At 37.3% G+C, this 25,662-nt stretch overlaps 1 protein-coding gene across 1 annotated transcript in view; it reads left to right on the top strand.

Annotated features, from left to right (window-relative positions):
• Ophn1 (oligophrenin 1) overlaps nucleotides 1-25,662 on the top strand; it is a 317,225-nt gene that overhangs the window by 213,037 nt on the left and 78,526 nt on the right. The gene's annotated exons all lie outside the window — the stretch shown is intronic.

Below are 25,662 nucleotides of genomic sequence, written 5' to 3'. Positions count from 1 at the left end.
TCTCTTCACAGCAACAGAAACCCTAATTAAAACATTCACCAACATTTATTATTATCTGTTTTACATTTATATAAGAATTCATGAGAGTCTAAAGTGCTATTCTACCATAGCTTTAATTTACAGTTCTGTTATAACTGATAGTACTGAGCATTTTCCATGAGTTGTTTAGCCATTTGTATAACTTATTTGATGAATCATATATTTTACTCATTTTTTTTCCATTGAGCTATCAGTCTTCTGATAAGAATTATTTTGTCAGATAAGTGTTCCCTGGTCTGTTGTTGCACTTTTATTTTCTTTTTTAAAAAATTAAAAACTCAATTAAAATTTAATTTGCCCTTCGCTTTTCTTCCTTCAACCCCTCCCGTGCCTCCCAACTCTTAAATTCATGGCTTCTTTTTTCTTTGATTATTATTTTTACATATATAAATATATAAATACAACATGCTGAGTCTGTTCGGTGTTGTTTGTATGCATGTGATTTCAGGGCTGACCACTTGGCATTGGATAACCATCTGAGATTCATCCTTTGGGAAGACTAATTCTCCCTGTCTCAGCAGTCGTTATTTACCTGTAGCTCTCTGTCTATGAGTAACGTCTTATGATATTTCCCCCTTCTATGACAGATTGTTTATTGGTGTTGTCATTGTTCAGGTCCTGGCTAGGCAGCCATATTGTTGAGGTACCATGGACATAGCTTCCCTGTCATTTCTAGGAGACATTTACAATCTTTCCACTCCCTCTTCTTCTATGTTACTTGGTGCAGTAGTAGTTATTTTGTAGGTGTGTCCATTGATACTGAACACCACACCACCAGTTGATCCCTGCATTTTGGCCAGTTATGATGTTTTATAATAATGTCTACTACTGCAAAGAAATGTTTCTTTTATGAGAGGTGAGAGCTTTATTTATCTATGGGTATAAGGAAAGTATTTAAAATGAAGTTAGGAATTATGCTATTACTGCAATAGTAGGTTCTTCTAAGATTCATGACCTCACTAGGCCCAGGTAGTTGGCTAATTTTCCTATATTAGGCATGATTTCCTTCCTGTTGAATGAGCCCTAAGTACAATTAAATGGTTGGTGGTTACAACCAAGATATAAATGCCACTATTACATCTTTAGGGATATCTTGCCTTGATGGTCATTGTTGTGACTCATAGCCATGACAACTGGGTAAGACTACTGATTGTGCCCCTTACTTTTCGTACTCTGAGAGCTAGACCTCAGGGAGATGGTTTTAGGTCAGATTCAGCTGGAATCTTTTGAGTCCCGTGTCAAAAGTGTGCGATGCTTTTGGCATTAGTGAATTACCTTCAACCTCTGGGAGTCAAGCAAGGGCAACAGCAATAACCTGTATTGTCTGGGAGTCTCTTGGACTATGCTGACCAACAACTTGAAAAAAGGTTTTTCATGCTGGGTATTGGGGTACTTTTAAGATAGCTTATGGCCCTTGTGGGGAGCATTGTCAGCTCAAGTGATATAACTTCATTTGAACTGCATATGTATACACATTGTTTTCTGTATTATATGTAATTTTAAATAAATATAAAAATGTAGCATTCCTTAAGGATTGGAGTACAAAATTTTGAAGGTTGGTGATTTCAAATTTATCTTTTTCTTTCGAGCTTATCTTCTCTAAGGAATCTTTGATAAACACAAAATCTCACAGACTTTTTTCTTGTTTTCTGTAAAAGAAATTAGTTATAATTTGAGGATTTACCTCAGTGATATGGGAGAATACTTGACTAGTATATGTGAGGACCTAGATTCAGTCCCTAGTACCAACAAAACACAACAACAACCAGTGACTTGGGTTTCCATTGATAATACTTTACTGATGAGAGTGAGCATTTAATTTAATTTAAATGATCAAATTGTCTCAATAGCATAATAGTCGTACTTTCTCTACTGAATTACTTTGGGAATATTTAATTAGTTGTAAATATAAGGATTTTTCTGTATTATATATTCATCTTTACGTAAGTAGGTTTAGAAATCAGGAAATGAAAGTCCTTCAGTTTTCTTTCTACCTTTGCAAAATTGTTTTTACTATTGTAGGTGTTTTGCAATTCTGTTTAACTTAATGTTCTTCTTGTCAATTACTATAAAACAGCCTGTTAGAAGTTTGATGGTAATTATATTGGGTACGCAAATTAATATTGGGGAGAATTGCCATCTCTACCCTTTCAAATGAAATGAGATTCCATTTAATTCCTTTGCAGTTTCTGTATACAAAAAGTTTTACTTCAAAGTATTTAATTCTTTTTATAGTATAGTGGATTAAATTCTCTATTAATTCTTTTAAATATTATTCTTTAGTCATATATAGGAATGCAATTGAGTTTTTTCATTGTTGAGCATCTAACACTGGGCCTTGTACATGTTAGGCAATTACTCTATGACTAAATATAAACCTAACAATTGGGTTTTATGTATTGACCTTGTGTCCTGTAATCTTACTGAACTCATTTGTTAGGTCTGATAATTTGTATAAGAGGATTTTTAAGAATTATCTTTATATGGGACTATGTCATTAGGAAATAAAACTTAAGGGCTAGAGAGATGGCTCAGTTGTCAAGAGTGCTTATTGCACAGGCCTAAGAATGGAGTTTAGATCCCAGTATCCATTGTAGTAAGCTGGGCCTCCCTGCAAATGCTTGTAAGTGGGCAGAGAGAATTACCTTACTGGCTTCTAGCCTAGTTGAGAAGTTATGAGCTCAGGTTCAGGGAGAAACTTCCCTCAAAGTGTAGACAAATAAAAAACACGGAGCCAAATATAGGGGTGAAAGCCTTAGAGAGATCAGGGAAATAGTGAAAGCCATCAGCCAAACTTACATCACCAACTTTGCAGCTTCCAAAATGCAAATTACTTTCTATCTACCTACGTCTATATGCCTTGCTGTTCTGCCTTCTGATTTGCTCTCTCTGTCCAGCTACATCACTTCATCTTCCTACACAGCTCTGTCACTTCTTGTCTGTCCGTACAGACCTCCAGACCTCCATGGTTAACAAGTTTTGGCTCTGTTTCCAGTGTGGCCTTGAACACACAGGGATCCTGCCTGTCAAGTGATAGGATTAAGGGTGTGTGCTACCTCTGCCTGACTTCTTTGTTTACTTATAAGTGGCTGGCCTTTTTCCTCGATCTCCATGTAAACTTTATTTATTAGAGCACAAATAAAATATCACCACATTTCAGCACAAATAAAATATCACCACATCAAAGCAATAGCTGGAGAGTGATAAAAAATGCCACCTTCTTTTGGTCTTTATGCACACACCTGTAAACATATGAGTGCAGACATTTTAGTACGCACCTATAAATATGTATATACATGCATAAAAATAAATGCTTTATAAAAGAAAATAAAACAGATTGTAGGCAATTTAAAAAGGTAAAATTGGATATCTTTATCTTTTCTTCACTCTTTAAAAACATTCCTTCCCATTATGTCATTTAGTAGGTAAGAAAGTTCTCTTCTAACTTAATTTTGTTATTATTTTTGTTATTATAAACTGATGTTGAATTATGTCAAGTGAATAGGTGGTATTACAGTTTTGTCATTTATTTTATGAATATGCTGTATTACATTATTGAATTTTCAGATATTAAACCAGTCTTGTATAGCTGCATAAATCCCAGGTGGCCATGTTAATCTCTTTTGTATACTTTGGATTTATTTCCTAATATTTTGTTGGAAATGCTTGCATTTATATTTAGTAAAAACATTACTCTATAGTTCTTAGTGGTGGCTTTTTTGGCTTTATTATGATACTGTCTTTATATAATGAGTTCAAAAGTAATATGCATAATATTTTCTAGGATAACATGTTAATTATTGGCATTGACCTTTTTTATTAAGAAAAAAATTTTATTCATTTTACATACCAACCTTTTTTTGTATGATAAAGTATACCAGTGAAAATTTCTGGGCTTGAACTTTTCCTCATGGTAAGATTTTGAATGGCTAATTAAGCTTTTTATATGTTTTTATAAGTTTTAGTATGATGAAGGATTATTTCCATCTCATTTAAATGTAATTTATTGGTGTATATTTACTCATAATATTTCTTTATAGTCATTTTGGTTCCTTTTAAATTAGTAGTATACATTTTTTAAAGATTTATTTTAATTTATGTGTATGTCTGCCACTTGTGTAGGTTCCCACAGAGACTAAAAGAGGGTATCATATACTATTACCCTTACCTTGTTTTGTTTTTCTATGGATTTGTTACAGGTTACAGTAAATTCAATTGCCATTATTCCAGTGTGTTTGAACTATAATTACCTATGGCGAGTTTATATGGCTTAAGTGAATACACAAATACACATCTATGTACTGGCTTGTGTTATTTGAATGATACTCCAGTGCAATATTTTCCTACCATTTACTCTTCTCATTCATAATTATCCTCTAGGAATTGGTCCATGTTGCTATGCAAAGCCCCATTCTTCATTGTTGTTTTGCTATATAGTATTCTATTATGTGAATATTTTATAAATCCTTTGTCCATTTTCTTCTTAATAGACATTTATTGCTTAATATTTCAGGCATTTGATCTTTTTCCCCTTTTGTATTTTAATAAAAATAAAAAACTAAAAAAGTTATAACTAATATAAGAAAAACTATATACAAATGTACAATAACTATATAACATATATACAAGCAATAAATACCTAAAAAATTGTCTCGTCCATTCGTATTTGACAAATTCAGCGAAAATAATTCCATTATTTATCCTATTTTGGTAAGTCCAAAATGTACCTGATTCACTTTCTATCCTAAATTATATTAGTAAAAGAACTGTCTTATAATATCTTTCAAATTTATACACTTACAGCTCTTAGTGAGTTTTTCTGAAATCCTTAACAATGATAATTATAACTATAACTAACTGATCTTCAACTCCCTCAGAGACCCAAGAAGGAAATAACACTACTTAATAAAAAATAAAAACAGGAAGTTCATGCAAGCAGCTTTTAAAAAAAATGTGAGTTGACAGAAACAGCCAGCTGCCTGGACAGTCACCTGAGGTTTCTCCTCAGTGTTGGGGCATCATCTTCAGCCTATAGGTTTAGTGTATCTGACAGACTCATTTGTGAACTAGGATGTACACAAGGCCAATCAACAGTTTGACCTCACATTTGGTGAGAGCAGTCCATGTACCAGAAACACCTGAATTCCACTAGTGTCATGTCACGATTCAGGATTTTAAATTCTGTAAATTGTTGATATTTTTTGAATTCAGCTGTCCATTCTTCTTGGCTGAGTATATGTGGCTTCATCTTGGCATCCTGTTCTTCTTCACATCCCTCTATTAAATGCCAGTCTACTATTGAGAGGTATGAGTTTAGTTACTGTTCAAGAATAACTGTTTCAGGTGCTGTTCCATTGTACATCAGAAGCCATCGGCCCACTGCCTGTTCAGCTGCCTTTGAAGAAAAGGGCATGGTACCTTTTCCAGATTGCAAAGGCCACTCACTTAGGGATGGTGCCATATTGTTTTGGCTTCAGAAGATGCCTTTTGTTAAAGTGACAACCACACGTTTTTGGCAAGAATCGGTAGTCCTTTGTTTCATGTCCTATCTGTCCTATTTGTCAGCAGTTGATTCGAGGACACTTTGTTTTCCAGTGGCTAACTTTTGCCACAATGAAAGTTAACTCCATATGCAGTTTCTTCAATGCCCATATTTTCTCTGAAGTAGATAAATAATGCCAGGAGCCGACATGTCTCATAGTCATAACAAAAAAGAAAAAAATTCTAAGTTATTAAAACATTTTAAATGCCATATTTTGTAGAGCTCTGAAGGAGTTGAAGATGACCTGTCTATCTAAAATATAACTGTTCCATTTTGAAAACACACCTAATATGACTACAAGTTCGATTGTAATGTCTAACTACTAACTTTCATTTCTATATATCCTAATAGTTGGTAATAATAACATTCAAGGATCAGCAAATTGATTTACATTGTTAAATAAATGGTATAAGTACAATATCTTTTTTTTTTTTTTTTGTGAGCTGAGGATCAAACCCAGGGCCTTGCGCTTGCTAGGCAAGTGCTCTACCACTGAGCTAAAGGCCGGGCAGTGCTGGCACATGCCTTTAATCCCAGCACTCAGGAGGCAGAGGCAGGCAGATCTCTGTGAGTTCTACTCCAGCCTGGTCTACAGAGTGAGTTCCAGGAAAGGCACAAAGCTATACAGAGAAACCCTGTCTTGAAACCCCCCCCCCAAAAAAAAAGAAAAAGAAAAAGATAAGTACAATATCTGGAGCAAGATTATAAATATGTGTATGGCATATTATAACAATCTATATCTATAATTTGTATATAATATAAAAATCCAATCCAATGTAACATATTTAAAACAAGTAATTGTCTTTTTCTTTTCTCTATTTTTTTTAAAACAAGCACCTTAAATCTAATCTCCTTTACCTAACCTTAACAACTTGTAACCAACCCTCGTAAACAATGAAAACTATCCCAGACACAAAACCCATTAAAAGACCAAAAAACTACCTGCCCCACACCACCTTTTTGGGAATGTGGGCGTCGTATTCTTAAAATTGCTTCCTGCTGGGTATGGGCGAAGGTATCTTTATTCTGAAAAGAACAATTTTGGGTTAATTGTCAAATTCTAGGAAAGATAGCTATATCCTTTTTTAAAAATTTAATTTAATTTTTCATATCAGCCATGGGTTCCCCTGTCCTCCCCCTTCCACCCCTGACCCCACATTCTCCCCCCCATTCCCATTTCCTCCAGGGCAAACACTCCCCTGGGGATTCAGCTCAACTTGGTAGATTCATTCAGTCCAGGCAGGTCCAGTCCCCTCCTTCCAGGCTGAGCAATGTGTCCCTGTGTAAGCCCAAGGTTTCAAACAGCCAGCTCATGCACTAAGGACAGATCCTGGTCCCACAGACTGGGTGCCTCCCAAACAGTTCAAGCTAATCAACTGTCTCACTTATCCAGAGGGCCTGCTCCACAGCCTTTGGTTCATAATTCATGTGCTTCCATTCGTTTGGCTATTTGTCCCTGTGTTTTTGCAATCTTAGTCTCAACAATTCACGCTCTTACAGTCCCTCCTCTTTCTCAACAATTGGACTCCTGGAACTCCACCTGGGGCCTGGCTGAGGGTCTCTGCATCCACTTCTCAGCACCTCATGGAACCTTCTCTAAAATCAACCACATACTTGGCCACAAAGCAAATCTCAACAGATACAAAACAATTGGAATAACCTCTTGTTTTTGTTTTTTAAAGATTTATATATTTTATGCATGAGTGCTATCTGCATGTACACCTTTGTGCCAGAAGAGGGTATCAGATCCCACTAGAGATGGTTGTGAGCCACTATGGCTGAGAATTTAATCCATGATCTCTGTAAGATCAGCTAGTGCTTTTTTTTCCCCCCAAGACAAGGTTTCTCTGTGTTGCTTTGTGCCTTTCCTGGATCTCGCTCTGTAGACCAGGCTGGCCTCGAACTCATAAAGATCTGCCTGCCTCTGCCTCTCGAGTGCTGTGATTAAAGGTGTGCACCACCACTGCCCAGTTCAGCCAGTACTCTTAACAGCTGAGCCATCTCACCATCCCTGCATTACATCGTTAAATTAGTATAAGTACAATAACTTGAATGAGATTAGAAATGCATGTACAGTATGTTCTAACAAAAATAACTTCAAATTTGTATCAATATACAAAACCCCACATCAATGTAATATATATTTAAAACTAGTAGTTGCTTTTCTGGTATAAAAGTAGATTCAATAATCTACCTTTTCATCCTATATCTATGTCCCTCCTTTTTCTTTTTAGAACAAGAGCCCCGAATCTAATCTCCTTTGTTCACCTTTTTTCCTGACCATTACCAATAACAAATTGTAACCAACCCCCTAAATGATGACATGCTGCATGGCATAGAGTAGGGTGTGGTCATCATAGAGACTGTGTTTGTATATTAGCATGACTGACCTCTCCAAGAATTTGTTCTTGGGAAATTCAATACTTCTAGTCTTACTTCATTGTTCACTATTCCACCATCAGGTTCTCCATTGTAATTAAGGACCGGTCTCCAAGACTGCTGTAACCAAATCTCTCCAGTCTTGAGGGATGATTCTATTGCAAATTGACCATGAGTTTAACATCTACTTCACAAAAGGTGAATGCATGCCATATAAGAATATAACTTCCTTAAATCTCCTCAGTTCTAACATTTCCACAGAAGTCCATTCAGCTCTTGCATAGCCTTTAGGATACCTGTCATTTGGCAGTTTCTGTAAGGTGACTGGCAAAATTAAATGTGGTTGTTTGAAAACCTTGGGTTGTTCTTATAATGCAATACTGAGATTGGTTCTGCTTTAAATTCCTCTGTCTGAGTCTGAATGTCTCTATGATCTGTTTTAATAAGATTTTTTAAAACTTGTATCTTGGCACTCTTATTAACCAATGTTTTAGGGATAAAACAAGAATGATCAAACCAATAATATTTGTAATTGACATTATGTAAATCCCATCTAAGTTAATTATCCTCTCATTTAATTGTTCCATTTTTTAAACCATCCATTGTCTAATCATACAGAGACCTAACTCCATCTATCTTAATAGTGTTTCCCATTTTAAACGTGGGGAAAATGTCTTTTTTAACTAATTTTCCCCTTTAAGAAATCCCAATTGTCTCACCAAATCTGCTGATGATGAAGGTGAAGATGTGAAACTGACTGCTGCTGCATATAACAGTAGAATCCTGAGCAGGTTTTCAAGGCAGCTACCTAGTTTGGCAGCAGCCTGAGGACGGGGTGCAGTGAAAACCCATAGCCTACCAGGAGAGAGGGAGCCTGAAGACAGCTGGCTGGTGGTGAGAGGCTAACTCTGGCAGCATTTGGAGCCCATGCTCTCATAAAGTTTGCTGCAGAGAGGCTGCAACAGAAAAATCCCAGATTCGCTCGAAGAGCTTGCGGGGGTGGGGTGGGGTGGGGGTGGGGGAGCTGGGGGGGGAGGGGGAAAGGAAAACCTAGCCAGTGGGGTAGTGACACTGGCCATATGTAGTAGCTCCATCTTGTGCAAGCCACAGGCAAGCCGCTTTTTCATGAATTTATGAGCCAAAAGTTGGATGCTAGATGTAGCATGATCCTAACTAGTCTTAATAATAAAAACCTGGAGTCAGATATGGGGTAAAAGCTGAAATATCAGAGAGAAGCAAAGGAGCAGCCACAGTCACCTCTTACCTCTCCTACTCCTCAGACCAAAAAGGGCTGAGCTCCTGTCTCTGCCTGCCTTTATCACTTCCTCTTTCTGCCCAGTCTTACCATTTCCTGTCTGTCTGTACAGACCTCCAGACCTCCTCTATGGTTAATTAGTGGCTAGTTCTACTCTCTGATTTTCAGGTAAGCTTTATTTGACAGAACACAAACAAAATATTGCAACAGTGATCTGCTTTAGTTTTGAGATGAGCATGAGCTTGCCCATTTGGCTAGTCTGGCTGGCTTCCCCTCAAGCTCTAGTAATCCACCTGTCTGCGCTTCCTTGGTACTGAGATCCGAAGTATGCACTGTACCACCTGGCTTTTTCTGTAGGTGCTGGAGGTCCCACTTGATCTTCATGCTTATTTGGAAAGCAATTTACCAACTGAACCATCTCTGTAGCTCCAACCTCAACAATTTTTGTAAATGCTAATAACAGAATTCTGTGCCTTAAAAAAAATCTTGTTCTACATTTTTTCATTTTGGAAAGATAGTTTTGCATGAGATTTGTGGTTTAAATTTTTTTCCTATTTATTTTTGTTGATTTTTTAATACACAAAATATCAAATTTCTTTACATTTTCATACATTACTTTGTTTGGGTTGGTTCTCCTTATCATCTGACTCCTCTCCCTTGCTCTCTCTGTCTCTTCCCTTCTTATACCATTTTGCTCCACTCTGATATCATATGTGTTCTATTACTCTTCCCACAGCCCATCCTTAATGCTTGCTTTCCCCCCCAATGGATGCCTTCCTTATTTCATTACTTATACCCATACTCACTCACCTCAAAAATACACATACATAAAAATTTGAAGTTTAGACCAATATATGAGAGAGAAAATGTTGTATTTGTCTTTCTAGGCCTAGGTTGCTTCACTCAGCATAATTTTTTATTTCCATTGATTTACCTGCAGATTTGATCTTATTTTATTGCTGAATAAAATCCATTGTGCATTTGTACCATATTTTCATTATCAATTTATCTATTGATTTACATCTAGGCTGATTCCATTTTTTTGTGCAGAAAACAGCAATAACCAAGGATATGGAAGTATCTCTGTAATATGATATAGAATCCTTTGGGCGTATGTCCAGGAGTGGTAGAGCTGGGTTTTAGTTTTTTGAGAAAACTCCACACACATGTGAAGATGATAATTGTTTTTCTCAATTTCTGTGATAAATTGTGTTGGAGTTATTACTGGGATTGTATTGAATCTATAGATTGTTATTGGTAGGATGGCCATTTTCACAATATTTATTTTATTGGTTCATGAGCATGGGAAGTATTTCCATCTTCTGATGTCTTCTTCAGTTTTTTTCTTCAATGCTTTAAAATTTTTATTATACAAGTCTTTCATTTGCTTGTTTAGAATCACTCCAAGATTTTTTGAGGGTATTGTGAAAGACACTATGTCCCTGATTTCTCTCCCAGTCTGTCATTTGCATATAGGAAGATTGTTTAATTTTGTATCTTGCCACTTTGCTGAAAGTGTTCTTCAGATGTAGACTTTCCTGGTAGAGTCTTTACTGAAATAATCCATATCATATGAAATAATGATATATTGACCTCTTTCCTTCCTATTTGTATCCCATGGTCTCCTTCAGTTGTCTTATTGCTCTAGCTAAGATTTCAAGTACTGTACTGAATAGGTCCTTGTCTTGTTCCTGATTTTAGTGGAAATGCTTTGAGTTTTTCTCCATATAGGTTAATGTTTGTTGTGGGTGAGCATGCAATAAACTGCCTTTATTATGTTGAGATATGGCCATTTTATCTGTTGTCTGTCCAGGATATTTATCCTGAATGTGTGTTGATGTTCTCAAATGCCTTTTCTCTGTCTAATCAGATGATCATGTAGTTTTTGTCTTTCGGTCTATTTAAGTGGTGGATTATATGCATTACTTTGTGTTTGAACCATCCCTTTATCTCTGGGATGAAGCCAACTTGATTGATCATGGTGGAGCATCATTTTGCCATGTTCTTGGATTTGGTTTGCAAGTATCTTTTGAGTTTTTGCATCTATGTACCTAAGGGATATTGGTCTGTAGTTTACTTTTGTTTTATTTTTACCTCTTTTTTTTTTTTTTTTTTAGTTTAGCCTTTGTGTGCACAGTTTTGGTATCAGCAATAGTGGCTTATAAAAAAAAATTAGGAAACATTCCTTCAGTTCAGTTTTGTGGAATAATTTGAAGTTTTTTTTGAAGGTCTGGTATGATTCTGCACTGAATCTACCTGATGTTGGACTTTTGGGGGTGGTTAATGACTGTTTCTGCTTTTATTTCACTAGGGGTTATGGGCCGGTTTAAAATGCTTATTTCATCTTGATTTAACTTTGGTAGGTCATATACATCAAGAAATCCATTCATACTTTTAGGTTTTTCAGTTTGATGGAATACAGATTTTAAAGGTATGCTCTTATGGCTCTCTAAACTTCCTTGGTTTCTGTTGTAATGTCTGTGTTTTCATCCCTTAGTTTATTAATTTGGATCTTCTATGTTTATGTTGTTGATACTCTCAAAGAATCAACTCTTTGTTTTATTCTTTATATTGTTAGGTTTGTTTGTTTTTATTTCACTGATTTTAGCCCTGAGTTTATTTCCTCCCATCTGCTCTTCTTTGGCATTATTTTTTTTTATTGTTTTTCCATAGCTTTTAAGTATGTTTTCAAGTTATAAATATGGAACTTCTTTTTTTTAGGCTCTTATTGCTGTGATCTTAACTCTTAGAATTGCCTTCATTATGTATCATAGATTTGGGTATATTTTATTTTTATTTTATTTTTTGTTAAATTCTAAAAAGTTTATTTCTGTATTGGCATAATTTCATTACATTGTGATTGCTAAGCTCCTTGAGTTTGTATTCCTCCTGCTATTTTTTGGTTATTGATATACAGCTTTAATCTATGCTGGTCATATAGGTTGCAGTGTGCTATTTCAGTGTTTTTATATCTCTGTGCTTTATACTCTAATATGTGGTCAGTTTTTGACAAAGTTTCATAGGCTGCTAAGAAGAAGGTATATTGTTTGGTGTTTGGGTGAAATGTTTTGTAGATGTCTATCGGCTACAATTGATTTATGATATTATTTAACTCTGATGTTTCTTTGTCCAGTTTTTGCCTGGATGACCTGTTTGTTGGCGAGGGTAGGGTATTGAAGTCATCCACTATTACTGTGTGAGGGTCAATATGTGATTTTCGTTCTAGGAGTGTTTCTTTTATGAACTTTGATTCCCTTGTGTTTTTCCATAGATGTTAAGAATTGCAATATTCTTTTGGTAGATTTTTTTTCCTTTGATGAGTATGTAATGGTCTTTCCACTTTCTTCTGATTAGTTTTGACCCCTGCTTGATTTACATTTTCTTCAAAAACCTTTTTTTCTATCCTTTTACCATGTGGTGATATCATATGATACTGTGTGGCAGTAAAGTGTGTTTCTTGGATGCAGCAGAAGAATGTATTTTTATTGTAGAATTAAGACTATTAATATTGAGACTTATTAATGAGCAATGTTTAATACCAGTTTTTTGTTGTTGTTGTTGTGGTGTACATTTTTCCTTCCTCTTTTGACTAACTGTTCTGGGATTATTTATTACTTGTGTCCACTTTAGTGTAGTTAACTTTCTCTTCAGACTGAACTTTTTCTTCTAGTGCCCTCTGTAGACCTGGATTTGCAGACAGTGCTTAAATGTGGTTTTATCATGGAATGTTTTCCTTCCTGTATTGTGATTGAAAGTTTTGCTGGGTATAGTATTCTGGGCTTCACCTGAAGTCTTTTAGAAGAAATAGAACATCTATCTATCCAGGCCCTCTGGCTTTCAGAGTCTCCATTGAAATGTCAGGTGTTAATTGTAATAGGGCAGCCTGTATATGAGACTTGGTATTTTTCTCTTGCTGTTTTTAAATATACTTTATTTGTTTTGTACATTTTATATTTTCATTGTGTGTTGTGGGGGAGTTTCTTTTCTGGTCCTGTCTATTTAATACTTTGTAAAGCTCTTGTACCTTGATAGGCATCTTTTTCTTTTGGTTTGAAAAATTTTCTTCTGTGATTTTGTTAAAAATATTTCTTCTGACTTTGACCTGGGTTCCTTCTCCTTTATTTATTTCCTATTATCCATAGATGTGGTGTTCATAGTGCCCCAAATTTCCTGGATGTTTTGTGCCTGAGGTTTTTTTTATTTAACATTTTCTCTTCTTTAAATTCTCTCTTCTTTGCCTTGTAATATTTTGGTGACACTTATTTCTGAGGTTCGAATTTTTTTATTTCCAGTTATATTTATTTCAGTTTGGTTTTACTTTTAGTGATTTTATTTCTTTGTTAAATTCTACCTTAATGTCTTTAATTGTTTTTATTATTTTATTCAACTGTTTGTGATTGCATGGTCTTCATTATGATATTCATTCATATCCTCTTTAAGGTTTTTGAACATATTCATGATAGTGATTTTGAAGTCCTTGCCTTGTGTGTTTTGGCTAAATTATTTTTCTCTGGGCATATAGTATGCATGCTGGCTTCTGGAAGAGGCATATTATCTTGGTTATTCATGATTGTGTTTTTGCACTGGGATATAGGTATTCTGGAGTTAGGATGTCTGAGATGTTTTTGGTGTAGATACCTCATCTCATCTTTGTTGAGTTTGTATTATGTTCTTTGGTTCCTGTTGTCCAATTGTGACAGCTGTGGGGTCCCTGAATATCAGCCAAATGTGGTGGCTATGGAGTCCCTGGTAGAGTGGTTCTGGGTCTCAGCCAACTGTAGTAGGTGTGGGGTCCCTGGTGTAGACTGATTATGTTTGTCAGTGTGGAGTAACAAAGGAATGGAGTTGAAGTTGAAGGAAAAGTTGAGAGGGGCCGTGGGAAACAATAAGAGGGACCTGGGTTCATACTAAGAGGTAAAGTACACATTGGGTGAAGGTAGACTACAGGAACAGATTCTGTGGTCAGGCTGAAGCAGGACTAAGGGCAGATTGGGTGTGATTGAGTGAAGGACAGGAAAGGAGAATGAAGATCCCCTACTTGAGTCCCTTCCTAGTGTGGCAGCTTTGGGTCCCTGGTAAGGAGATATTCTGTGGGTTTGAGGAGTCACGAAGGACTTGAGATTGGCTAGAAGGAAAGGCTTAAAGGGGCCACCAGGATTAACTAGGGGAACCCTAGGTCCATACCATGAGGCTGAGTACCTGGGGAATAGGGGTAGGCTGGGAGGAGGGGCTTCTGTGGACAGGCTGTGACAAGATTAAGGGTAAGTCTAGAGAACAGTAACTAGTATATTAATTCTAAAACTCACTAGTACTAAATATATAAAATGTTTGAATCACTGTAACATGTATGTGACACATAATTAAATGAGTCAAAATGATAGCATCATTCATCCTGATATTCCTTCCCACAGCAGAACATTTTTATTAATTATTAATTATATATCTTTTAAAAATTTTATCTTTAAATATTTTTGTTCTTTGATAATTTTATACAATTGTAAAACGTGTTTATCATATCTCTCCACTATTACTGTCCTTCAATTCTTCCTAGTGCACCTCCATCCCATCTCCCTCCTAACTTCATATCGTACAGAAATATATTATAGAACAGTTGGATGCTACATCCATTTAGCAAAATAATAGTGGTAGATTGATGTCTGGAGTCTATGAGCTCCCTTCTCACAGGTTCTTGAACAGATTTATAATAGCGGACATGTACTTCCTCCTAGGGATTGGGCCTTAAACTGAATAAGAAAGTGATTGGTTTCCTCTATATCCTTCATGACACTATTAAATCCAATAGAGTTAAGAGGTTGGTAAAGACTCCTGATGACTTTTCTCTCCCAGAAGCCTGCATAGCACCTTCCAGGAGTATGAAAGCTAACCACCTGGGAAATAGCTGCCTGATCAGTAACAACCTGATTTCTGCAAGTCCTGTGACCAAGTCTTAACAATAGGGTCTTACCATCCAGTCCTGGTGGGCAACCAAGAGTAACAGCAATATCCTACATTGTTTTGGGAGTTTCTGCCAACTTCCAATCAACAAGTTGAGTAGAGGTATATACCTCACCTGACACTGAGTTTTTTATTTGGCAACCTATGGCTTCTTGGAGGAACATTATCCTCTCTCTTCAGAGCAACTCCATTTAAACTTGTGTGTGTGTGAATGAGTGTTTGTGTGTGTGTGTGTGTATGTGTGTAGTTATTAAAACAATAGTTTTCATATGGATTTTTTCAAGCATTTGCGGTGTTAGTTATCTTTTCTCCTTCCCTTCCCTCTGTCCTACACTTCCATCATCCCCACTTAACCCCTCTTTATTTTCATTTCCCCCTTCCTACAATCTATACTCTATCTATCCACCTGAAATTTTCTTATATGTCTTGGGATGGTGTTCTGTTGTTGCTTTTAAGACTCTCTTTGTCTTTGTCTTTCAGAACATTTATGCCATTTCTCTGGGTTTGGATATTTTTCGATGTACTGTACTTAGATCTTTTTTGCTTTTGCATATATAGTTTTCATAATTATGGATTTATCACTATTAGTTATTGAAATATTATCCTGTCATCTCTTTTGTTATTTTTTGCTTAGTGGCATCACATTTTGTGATTATTCTTATTCTTTTCACTTTGTTGTAGATTAGAAACCCTTTATCTACAAGTTTGCTGGTTGTTCCTTCCTGTAGCTTCAAATCTACTATTGTGCCTTGCTAGTAAATTTTTATTTCAGTTATTATACTTCATATTTTTTGGCTTATAGTTGTTTTATGACCAACATTTCAGTATTTCTTTGACCCTAGATGGGCTCTTCATAGCTATTTCTATTTTTGATTCTCTTGCATAAAGAGGCTGGCCTGTGATTTAGAGAGCCAAGAAGCTTCCAACATATCCTTAATTGCTTACCACAAAATACTCACTTGAAGTAGCTGGGTATTGTACACTTGTAATTTCAGCACTCAGGCAGCTAAAGCAAAGGGATTAAAAATTAAAGTTCAGCTGGAGCTACATATTGAGATCCTGCCCCCCCCCCAAAAAAAAAACAACAACAACAACAAAATGTAACAACAACAAAACAATAAAAACATGACCTGGGAAATTGACTCAGGAGGTAAAATGCTTACCATGTAAATGTCAGAATTAGAGTTTACTTTAGCAGTGCCATGTAAATGCCAGGGAGATGTGATGATCCGTGTAAGCAAGCTCTGGCTTTAGGTAACACACTCTGCCTAAATATATCAGGTGGACAGAGATGGAGGACAAGACCTATTGTCCTCCTATGGTCTCCACATTTGCCCTTGAGATACACCTGCACATATACATGTGCCTACATACTTTGAACATGCAAATATACACACATACCACAGATACCCATACAAAATATCAAACTACACACACACACACACACACACACACACACACACACACACACACACACACCCCATGAGATTTTATTATTTTCTGAAAGCTTCCTTAATCACAAACTCCTTTTTTAGAAGCTATGGAACTCTAAATTTTTGTGGCCTTCTCTCCTTGGAGTGAGAACCTGGGTAGCAGTGGTCATGGATCTTCGTTGGGGATAATGGAATCCTTTTCTTATACACTCAAACATTAGGGTATTGTGTGGTGGCAGCAATCATGTGTGCTGAAATTTTCCTGTGTCCCACCCAGTCTGCAGTCACTCAGACCTAAGTAAACACACAAAGTCTTATATTAATTAAAACTGCTCAGCCATTACCTCAGGCTAACTACTGACTAGTTCTTACACTTAAACTCAGCCCATTTCTGTTAATCTATATGTTGCCACATGTTCCATGGCTTTACCTGTGTGCCATTACATGCTGCTCCTTAGATGGCAGTATGGCATCTACTGACTCAGCCTTCCTCTTCCCAGAATTCTCCTTGTCTGCTTATCCCACCTATACTTACTTCCTGCCTGGCTACTGGTCAATCGGTGTTTTATTAAACCATTGTACAGAAGCATTATCCCCCAGCAATCATGGTCTTCTTGTCCTCCTTTGTTGAACCAGTGCCCTATGCACTTGGCACAGGCATGACTGTAGCCTAGTGGCCCTCATTCATTCTCTACAATTAGGCTACTTTCTTTATTAAAAGATTATATATATATATATATATGTGTTTGTGTGTGTGTCTGTGTGTGTGTATCACGTATGTGCCTGGTGCCCATGGAGGTCAGAAGAGTATGTTAGATCCCCTGAAACTGGAGGTGTAGACAGTTGTGAGCTGCCATGGAATCTGGGTACCCCGGAAGAAAAGCCATTGCTCTTAACCTCTGCTTTAACCCCTAGGGTACTTTCTAGAGACTCTAAATGATTGTTTTTAAAAATATTTTTCTCTATTTATTGACTGGTTTGCTGTGATAATTCATGAATCTTTTTGTATCACTTTTCTATGCATATCTCTTCTGATGTGAAGTTCTTGATATTAAAAAACTGTACTAAAACAGTTTAATCAGGCTTTCCAAATGACAATAAGATTTTTATTTCCAATCTGTATTACTTGCACAATTACTTAGATTTTCCTTTTACTCATTCATGTGTCACTGGGGTATAGGTGTACAGCTTTTGGAGTATGCCCAACTTCTACCTGCCATATGCCCTTTGAACTAGTTGCTTTATCTTTCTGTGGTCATTTTTTCTGTCTCAGACTTGCAGAGATTCAGTCCATATTTCTTCTGTTCCCTACATCCTTTTGGAGCACTTTTATCCTATTTTAAGAACAACTTCCCCTCATCTATTTTATCACCACTAAAGCCATGTCATACACTTGGCTTATTTGTTTATCTTTCGTTCCATATCACTAGCATCGTGGCTCCCCACAGAGAGCTTTGTCAGTTTTTGTGTGTGGTGGGATTCCTAGAGCCACATGGTGCCTTGCACATAATAGACACCCCCTCTCTTTCATGTGTTGTTAGTAATGGAACCTAGGATCTAATCCACGATAAACACATATTCTCTTATTGAGTGATACCCCCAGGGCACACAGGAGACTTTTAATAAATATTTCTAGAATGAGTAAATGGGTTAGGCTCTGACAATTTTATGGATCTGGAGATCAGAGCTATCCAAAAGGATTTTCTGTGAAGATGGAAATATTTTTATCCCTGTTCTCCAGTATGTAATATGACTGGGTTCATGAAGCCATCAAAGTCTGAAAAGATGGTTAATACAGCCAAGGAAATGTGTTTTTATATTAATTTAGATTAAAAACCCTAAATCTGAGTATGACTACTTAAGATCATAGTTTCTGAGAGCCTTCGGCCTTGGCAGGGGGTCCTTTCAAAGCTTATTTATTTATTTTTAAATTTTTGAGAGTCATGAAAATGAAAGTTTATTCAAAGAGAAACATTTTATTGGATTTTAAAAGAAAAACTCCAAGGCAGACAAGTTGTAAATCTCAGCAGCTGCCCGGAGGAGGAGAATGAAGAATGGAAAAATGCTGTGCTGTTTTAAGCCCACATGGAGGTCAGCCACATGGCAATCAGCCTCACGGCAAGGAAGGGAGCTTTAGAGAAAACATCAGAAAAAGCATATTTAACTTTTACCTCCCATCCAAAAGAAAGAGGCAGAAAAAAGAACATGGAAGTTACACTTTTCTTTCAGAAAGGTGGGCCAACTCAACATGAGTTCATGGTGGCCTATAGAGACTGCATTAGGGGGTAGGAAAAGTTTTATTTTTTATTTATATTCATTAAGTTAATGTCTGTGTTGCTGCTATTTTCCTATATATTCTGTGTTCTTTAAGTTTCTTGAGTCCTTACAGAAACTTCCTTTACTTATAATTATTGTGGATAAACAAGCCTGGGATTCTGGGGAGTTGCCTACAGATGACAGCACATTCTTATTTTTCCTTGCTTTAGAAACAAATAAACAAACATCTAGTTGTCTCCTCATTATTGCTTTTATATGGGATGCTTTACTAAAATATGGACCTCGGTGTATCCAGTTTTCTGCAATAAAAGTGTGACATGTAACATATGGAAGAATTTTTAAAACATACTAACAGAAAGAAAACTAGAAATTTCTGGGCTATGAGTATAGCTCAGTTGTTGATTACTTGGTTACTTGCCTACTGTGTCTGAAGCTCTGGGTTTGATCCCCAGTACCACAAAAAAACATCAAATGATGTATATTTATATTTGTATAAATTTTCTCTATGTGGGTAATGTATAGGGAATGTAGATTAGTGGTAGTCTAGGGTGATAGTAGATAAATAGGGAGTGTTTACTAAAGGGTATGACATTTCTTTCCTTTTTTGAGTGATGATTATCCTATTATAGTCATGGATATCCAGCTATAAAAATATACTTAAAGCCTGTCAGTTATAATCTTAGACATGTTTTTGTTCATACATTTTCTTGGAAACTTCTCCACTCTTGTTCTATAGAACTTGGATTGGAATCCATATATTTTTTCTTTATTTATTTATTCTTGTCTCATATATTACATCCTACCTCAGATTCTCATCCCTCCTCTCCTGCCAACACCCCTACCCACTCCCATAAGTTCTGTAGCACCTTTACTCCAGTACATCTAGCAGGCAGGACAAGTTGTAGGTTGAAGGTTTTGTGGCTGGTTTGGTGTTCCAATCCCTCCACTGGAAGCCTTGCCTGGTTACAGAAGATGGCCTGTTCAGGCTATGTATCTCCCATTACTCAGAGTCTTCATTAGGGCTACCCTTGGAAATTCCAGGGAGTTTCCATTACATTACGTTTTTACCTTGACCCTCAGATGTCCCCAATTCCAGTCATCTCTCCCAATATTCCCCACCCCAATGCTTCCTGATACCTCCTGTTTCCATCCCTACCTACCTCCAGTCTACCTGTGAAATCTGTTCTATTTCCCCTTCTCAGGGAGATCCATGTACCTATCTCCACCCCCTGCCTTGAGCCCTTCTTGTTACTTAGCCTCTCTGGGTCTGTGGATTGTAGCATGATTATCCTTAACAGCTAATATCCGCTTGTAAGTGAGTACATACCATGTTTGTTTTAATGTGTCTGGGTTACCTCACTCAAGATGCTTTTTTTTCTGGTTCTATCTATTTGCCTGCAAATTTCATGATGTCATTTTTTTTTAATAGCTGGGTAATACTCCTTTGTGTAAATGTGCCACATTTTCTTTATCCATTCTTTAGTTGAGGGCCATCTAGCTTGTTTCTAGTTTCTGGCTGTTATGAATAAAGCTGCAATGAACATAGTTGAACAAGTGTCCTTGTAGTATGATTGAACATCCTTTGGGTATATACCCATGAGTGGTATATTTTGGTCTTGAGGTAGATTGATACCTGATTTCCTGAGAAAACACCAAATTGATTTCCAAAGTGGCTGTACAAGTTTGCACTCAAATCAGCAGTGGAGGAGTGTGTCTCTTGCTCCATATCCTTGCCAGCATGAGCTGTCACTTGTGTTTTTGATCTTAGCCATTCTGATAGGTGTAAGATGGGATCTCAGAGTCATTTGATTTGCATTTCTCTGATGGCTAAATATATTGAACATTTCTTTTTTTTATAATTCTTATCTTTTCTTTCTTTCTTTCTTTATTACATATACAGCATGTATGATTGCAGGCCAGAAGAGGGCACCAGATCTCATAAGAGATGGTTGTGAGCCACCAAGTGGTTGCTGGGAATTGAACTCAGGACCTCTGGAAGAGCAGTCAATGCTCTTAACCTCTGAGCCATCTCTCCAGCCCTGAACATTTCTTTAAGTGTTTCTTGACTATTTCAGTTTCTTCTGTTGAGAATTCTCTGTTCAGATCTATACCCCCTTTTTCACTGGATTATTTGGTTGTTGATGTCTAGTTTCTTGAGTTCTTTACATATTTTGGAAATTAGCCCTGTCTTAGTTAGTGTTTCTATTTCTGTGAAGAGACACTTTGAACAAAGGAAAAATATTTAATTGGGGTGGCTTACATTTTCAGAGGTTAGTCCATTATCAGCATGGTATAACTGGATGGTATTCAGGCGGATATGGTGCTAGAGAAAGAGCTGAGAGTCTGACATCTTAACCTGCAGGCAACAGGAAGTAGTCTGTGACACTGGGCATAGCTTGAGCATAGGAGACCTCAAAACCCACCCCCACAGTGACACACTTCCTCTAGCAACCTCTACACCAACAAGGCTACACCTCTTAATAGTGCCACTCCCTTTAGGAGGCATTTTCTTTTCTTCTTCTTCTTCTTCTTCTTCTTCTTCTTCTTCTTCTTCTTCTTCTTCTTCTTCTTCTTCTTCTTCTTCTTCTTCTCTCTCTCTCTCTCTTTTGGTTTTTCAAGACAGGTTTTCTCTGTATAGCTTTGCACCTTTCCTGGATCTCGCTCTGTAGACCAGGTGGCCTCAAACTCACAAAGAACCGCCTGCCTCTGCCTCCGGAGTGCTGGGATTAAAGGTGTGTGCCACCACCACCCGGCAGGGGGGCATTTTCTATCAAACCACCACAAGCCCTCTGTTGGATGTGGGGTTGGTGAACATCTTTTCCCATTCTGTGGGCTGCTATTTTGTCCTATTGTTGGTGTCATTTATATTCAGAAGCTTTTCAGTTTCATGAGGTCCCTTTTACTAATTGTCCTTCTTAGGGCCTGTGCTATTGGTGTTCTGTTTAGGAAGTTGTCTCCTATGCCAATGCATTCAAAGCTTTTCCCCACTTTCTCTTCTGTCAAGTTCAGTTTATCTGGTTTTATGTTGAGGTCTTTGATCCGCTTGAATTTGAGTTTTGTGCAAGGTGATAAATATGGATCAATTTACATTCTTATAATATGGACATCCAGTTAGATCAGCACCATTTGTTGAAGATACTTTCTTTTTTCTATTATGTATTTCTGGCTTCTTTATCAAAAATCAAGTGTCCTTAGGTATGTAGATTTGCTTCTGGGACTTATATTCAATTCCATTGATTCACCTGTCTGTTTTTATGCCAATTCCATGTAGTTTTTATTACTCTAGCTCTGTAGTATAGCCTGAAATCAGGTATAGCAATACCTCCAGTAGTTGTTTTGTTATTCATGATTGTTTTAGCCAGCTTGTTTTTTCCCCATATGCAGTTGAATTTTGTTCACTCTAGGCCTGTAAATAATTGTATTGTCATTTTGATGGGGGATTGCACTGAATCTCTAGATTACTTTTGATAAGATGAAATCTATATTTCTTAATAGAGTCTCATGTGGCCTAGACTAGTCTTGAATTCACTAAAGTTGGAGAATGACCTTGAATTCCCAACCTTTATTCCCAAGTGTTGGGATTATAATTGTGCACCACCACATTATATATTGAACTAAGCTTTTTAGTTTTTGCTAATCCTAAGTCATTTGCTCTCTATATTAAATGCCACTGCTACTTTAGTATGATAATGATAGCCAAGTCCTACATGGTACTTAGATGTCTTTATTTCCTCAGTTGAAATTTATTCTTCCTTTGCATTCTTTGAAGAAATATGACTGGTATTTATTATAGTATACTGTGTACAGCATGTTCCACATAATGGAAAAGCCTCTTTGCAATAGGTCAGTCTTTCTGTCTGGGATCAGGTATTTGAACCTGAAGCCACAAACATACTGTAGAATGGGTTTGACTGTTCTTTCACTAGTGTGATGGTTATATATTTCATATTTCTTATCCATATCTTAATTTACATGTAATTAATGTTCTTTGTATTCCTATGTTAACAAAATTATACATATACATGCTTATGTATATGTATAGTTACCCATTAGTATCTATAAGTGGTTGACTCCAGGCTCCCTATGGATACCAATATGTACAGATTTTTATATCCATTGTGTATGAGATAGCATAGTATTCACACAAACCTATGCGTGCCATTGCTTATACTCTAAATCATCTCTAGAATTCTTATAATGCATAATTTAAATCCTATGTAAAAAGTAGTTCCATTGTATTATTTAGCAATGACAAGAAAAAACTGCACAGAAGTTCAATACAGATACAACTTCAGTGAATATTTCTGGTCCAGAGTGGATTGAATCCACATGGAATCCATGGATACAGAGTTTTATGTATATGTATGTTGTGGTTTGAATAAAAATGGCCCCCATAGGTTTGGTCATCAGATGGTGGCACTACTTGAGAGGGATTAAGAGGTGTGACCTTCTTGTAGTAGGTATGCCTTGTTGTAGGAAGTGTGTCACTGGGGGTGAGCATTGAGACTTCAGAAGCCTATGCCAGGCCCAGAGTCTCTTCCTGCTGCCAGCAGATCTGGATGTAGAATTCTTGGTTACTTCTTTAGCTCCATGTCTGCCTGTGTGCTTCCATGCTTCCTGACATGATGATAATGAACTAAACTTTTGTCTTTGTTGGGTTTCTATTGCTATGAAAAGACCATGACCATAGCAACTCTTAAAAAGAAAAACATTTAAATGGGGCTGGCTTACAGTTCAAAGTTTTAGTGTGTTATCATCATGGTGGAACATGGCAGCATGCAGGCAGACATGGTGCTAGAGAAGTAGCTGAGAGTCCTATATCTTGCAGGCAACAGGCAGTGGTTTGACATTAGGTCATATCTTGAACATATATGAGACTTCAAAGCCTGCCTCCACAGTGACACACTTCCTCCAACAAGACCACACTTCCTAATAATGCCACTCCCTTTGGGGAGCCATTTTCTTTAAAACCACCACATTCTACTCCCTGACCACTAATGGCCTGAGCCCATATCATAATGCAAAAATGCATTCAGTCCAACCACAAAAGTCCCCATAGTCTATAACAGTCTCAAACTTATTTAAAAGTCTAACATTCAAAGTCTCTTCTGAGATTCATGCAATCTCTTAACTTTAATCTGTTGTAAAATTAAAATCAAAAAGCAGGATGGCACAATAATGGCACAGGATGTACATTACCATTCTAAAATGCAAAGAAGGGAGAATAGGGAGGAAATACTGGACCAAAGCAAGCCTGAAAACCTGCTGGGCAAACTCTAAACTCTGCATCTTCGTCTGATGTCAAAAATGCTCTTCAGATCTCTAACTCCTTTCGGCTTTGTTGACTGCAACACATTTCTTTCTCTTGGACTGGTTCCAATCCCTGTTAGCAGCTCTCTTTGGCAGGTATCCCATGGCTCTGGTATCTCCAATATGTTGGGATCTCCAAGTCAATTCAGGCTTCCCCTTCATAGCTTCATGAAATGGCCTCTCTGGGCCTCCATTCAAGGACATCCTTGATGCATGCCTGGCCTCAGCAGCTTTCCTTAGGCATGGAAGCAAATTCCATAACTCCTTTCTTCTATCCTTGACTCTAAAGCCAGACCATGTAACTGAAGCTGCCAAGTTTTACTGCTTTCTGGGTCTGGAACATGGCCTCATTCTGTTACATCTTTACCAGCTTTTTGTTTTCCATGGTTTCCTTCGCCACCTAAATTTGGCTGTCTAGGAACTTGCTCTGTATACCAGGCTAGTCTTGAACTTAGTGATCTGCCAGCTTCTGCCTTCTCAGTGCTCAGTTGCATGTACCAACAACACATCTAACTCTAAGCTTTTCTTTAATTCCTTTTCACAAGTTGGAAATTAGCTGGGTGGGATCTTGCCCTGAGGTCACTATTCTCTTTATTCCAGTTCTTAGTCTGTTTATCTCCATGAACACAGGACTTAGCTCCATCTCACTTTTGGTGCTCTTTTTCTCCTTAAAATTTATATTTTGTAAATTACCCTGCTCAGCTTGTTCCTTTTCAATATAAATCTTCATTAGAGTTACCTCTAATAACCATACAACAGTCTATAGTGGGCCATTTTGAGATTTCCTCTGCCAATGGAATTAATCCAAAACTCTTAACTTTAGCCTCAGGAAGACTTTTTAAAGAATAGAATAGAATTTTCTTTCTTTTTTTTTTCCCATTTATTTATTTCTTGGACATACACTTTCATTCTCTGCATTCTTTTTTTCATTTTTCTTTATTAAGAAATTTTCTATTCACTCTACATACCACCCACAGATGCCATCTCCTCTCTCCTCCCAACCCCAGCCCTCTCTCCCAAGCCACCCCCTATCCCCACATCTGCCAAATCAAGGTCTCCCATGGGGAGTCAACAGAGCCCAGCACACTGAGCCTAGGCAGGTCCAAGCCCCTTCCCACTGCACCAAGGCTGCGCAAGGTGTCACACCATTGGCACTGGGCTCCCAAAAGCCTGCTCATGCACCAGGGACAGATCCAAATCACCTGTTTGGGTTCCCCCCAAACAGTTTGAGTCAAACAACTGTCTTCCATATCCAGAGGGCCTAGTTCAGTCCTATGGGGGCTCCACAGCTGCTAGTCTACAGTTCATGGGCTTCCACCAGTGTGGCTGGTCATCTCTGCATGTCCTCCCATCATGACCTCCATGTCCCCTGTCTGCAGAATCTCTCCTCTCTCTCATTGGTTGGATTCCTGGAGCTCAGCCTGGCACCTGGCCACGGATCTCTGCATCTGCCTCCATCAGTCACTGGACAA

This window comes from Onychomys torridus, chromosome X (assembly GCF_903995425.1).
Source record: "Onychomys torridus chromosome X, mOncTor1.1, whole genome shotgun sequence".
Classification (NCBI taxonomy): domain Eukaryota; kingdom Metazoa; phylum Chordata; class Mammalia; order Rodentia; family Cricetidae; genus Onychomys; species Onychomys torridus.
This window is presented reverse-complemented; position numbering and strand designations above follow the sequence as displayed.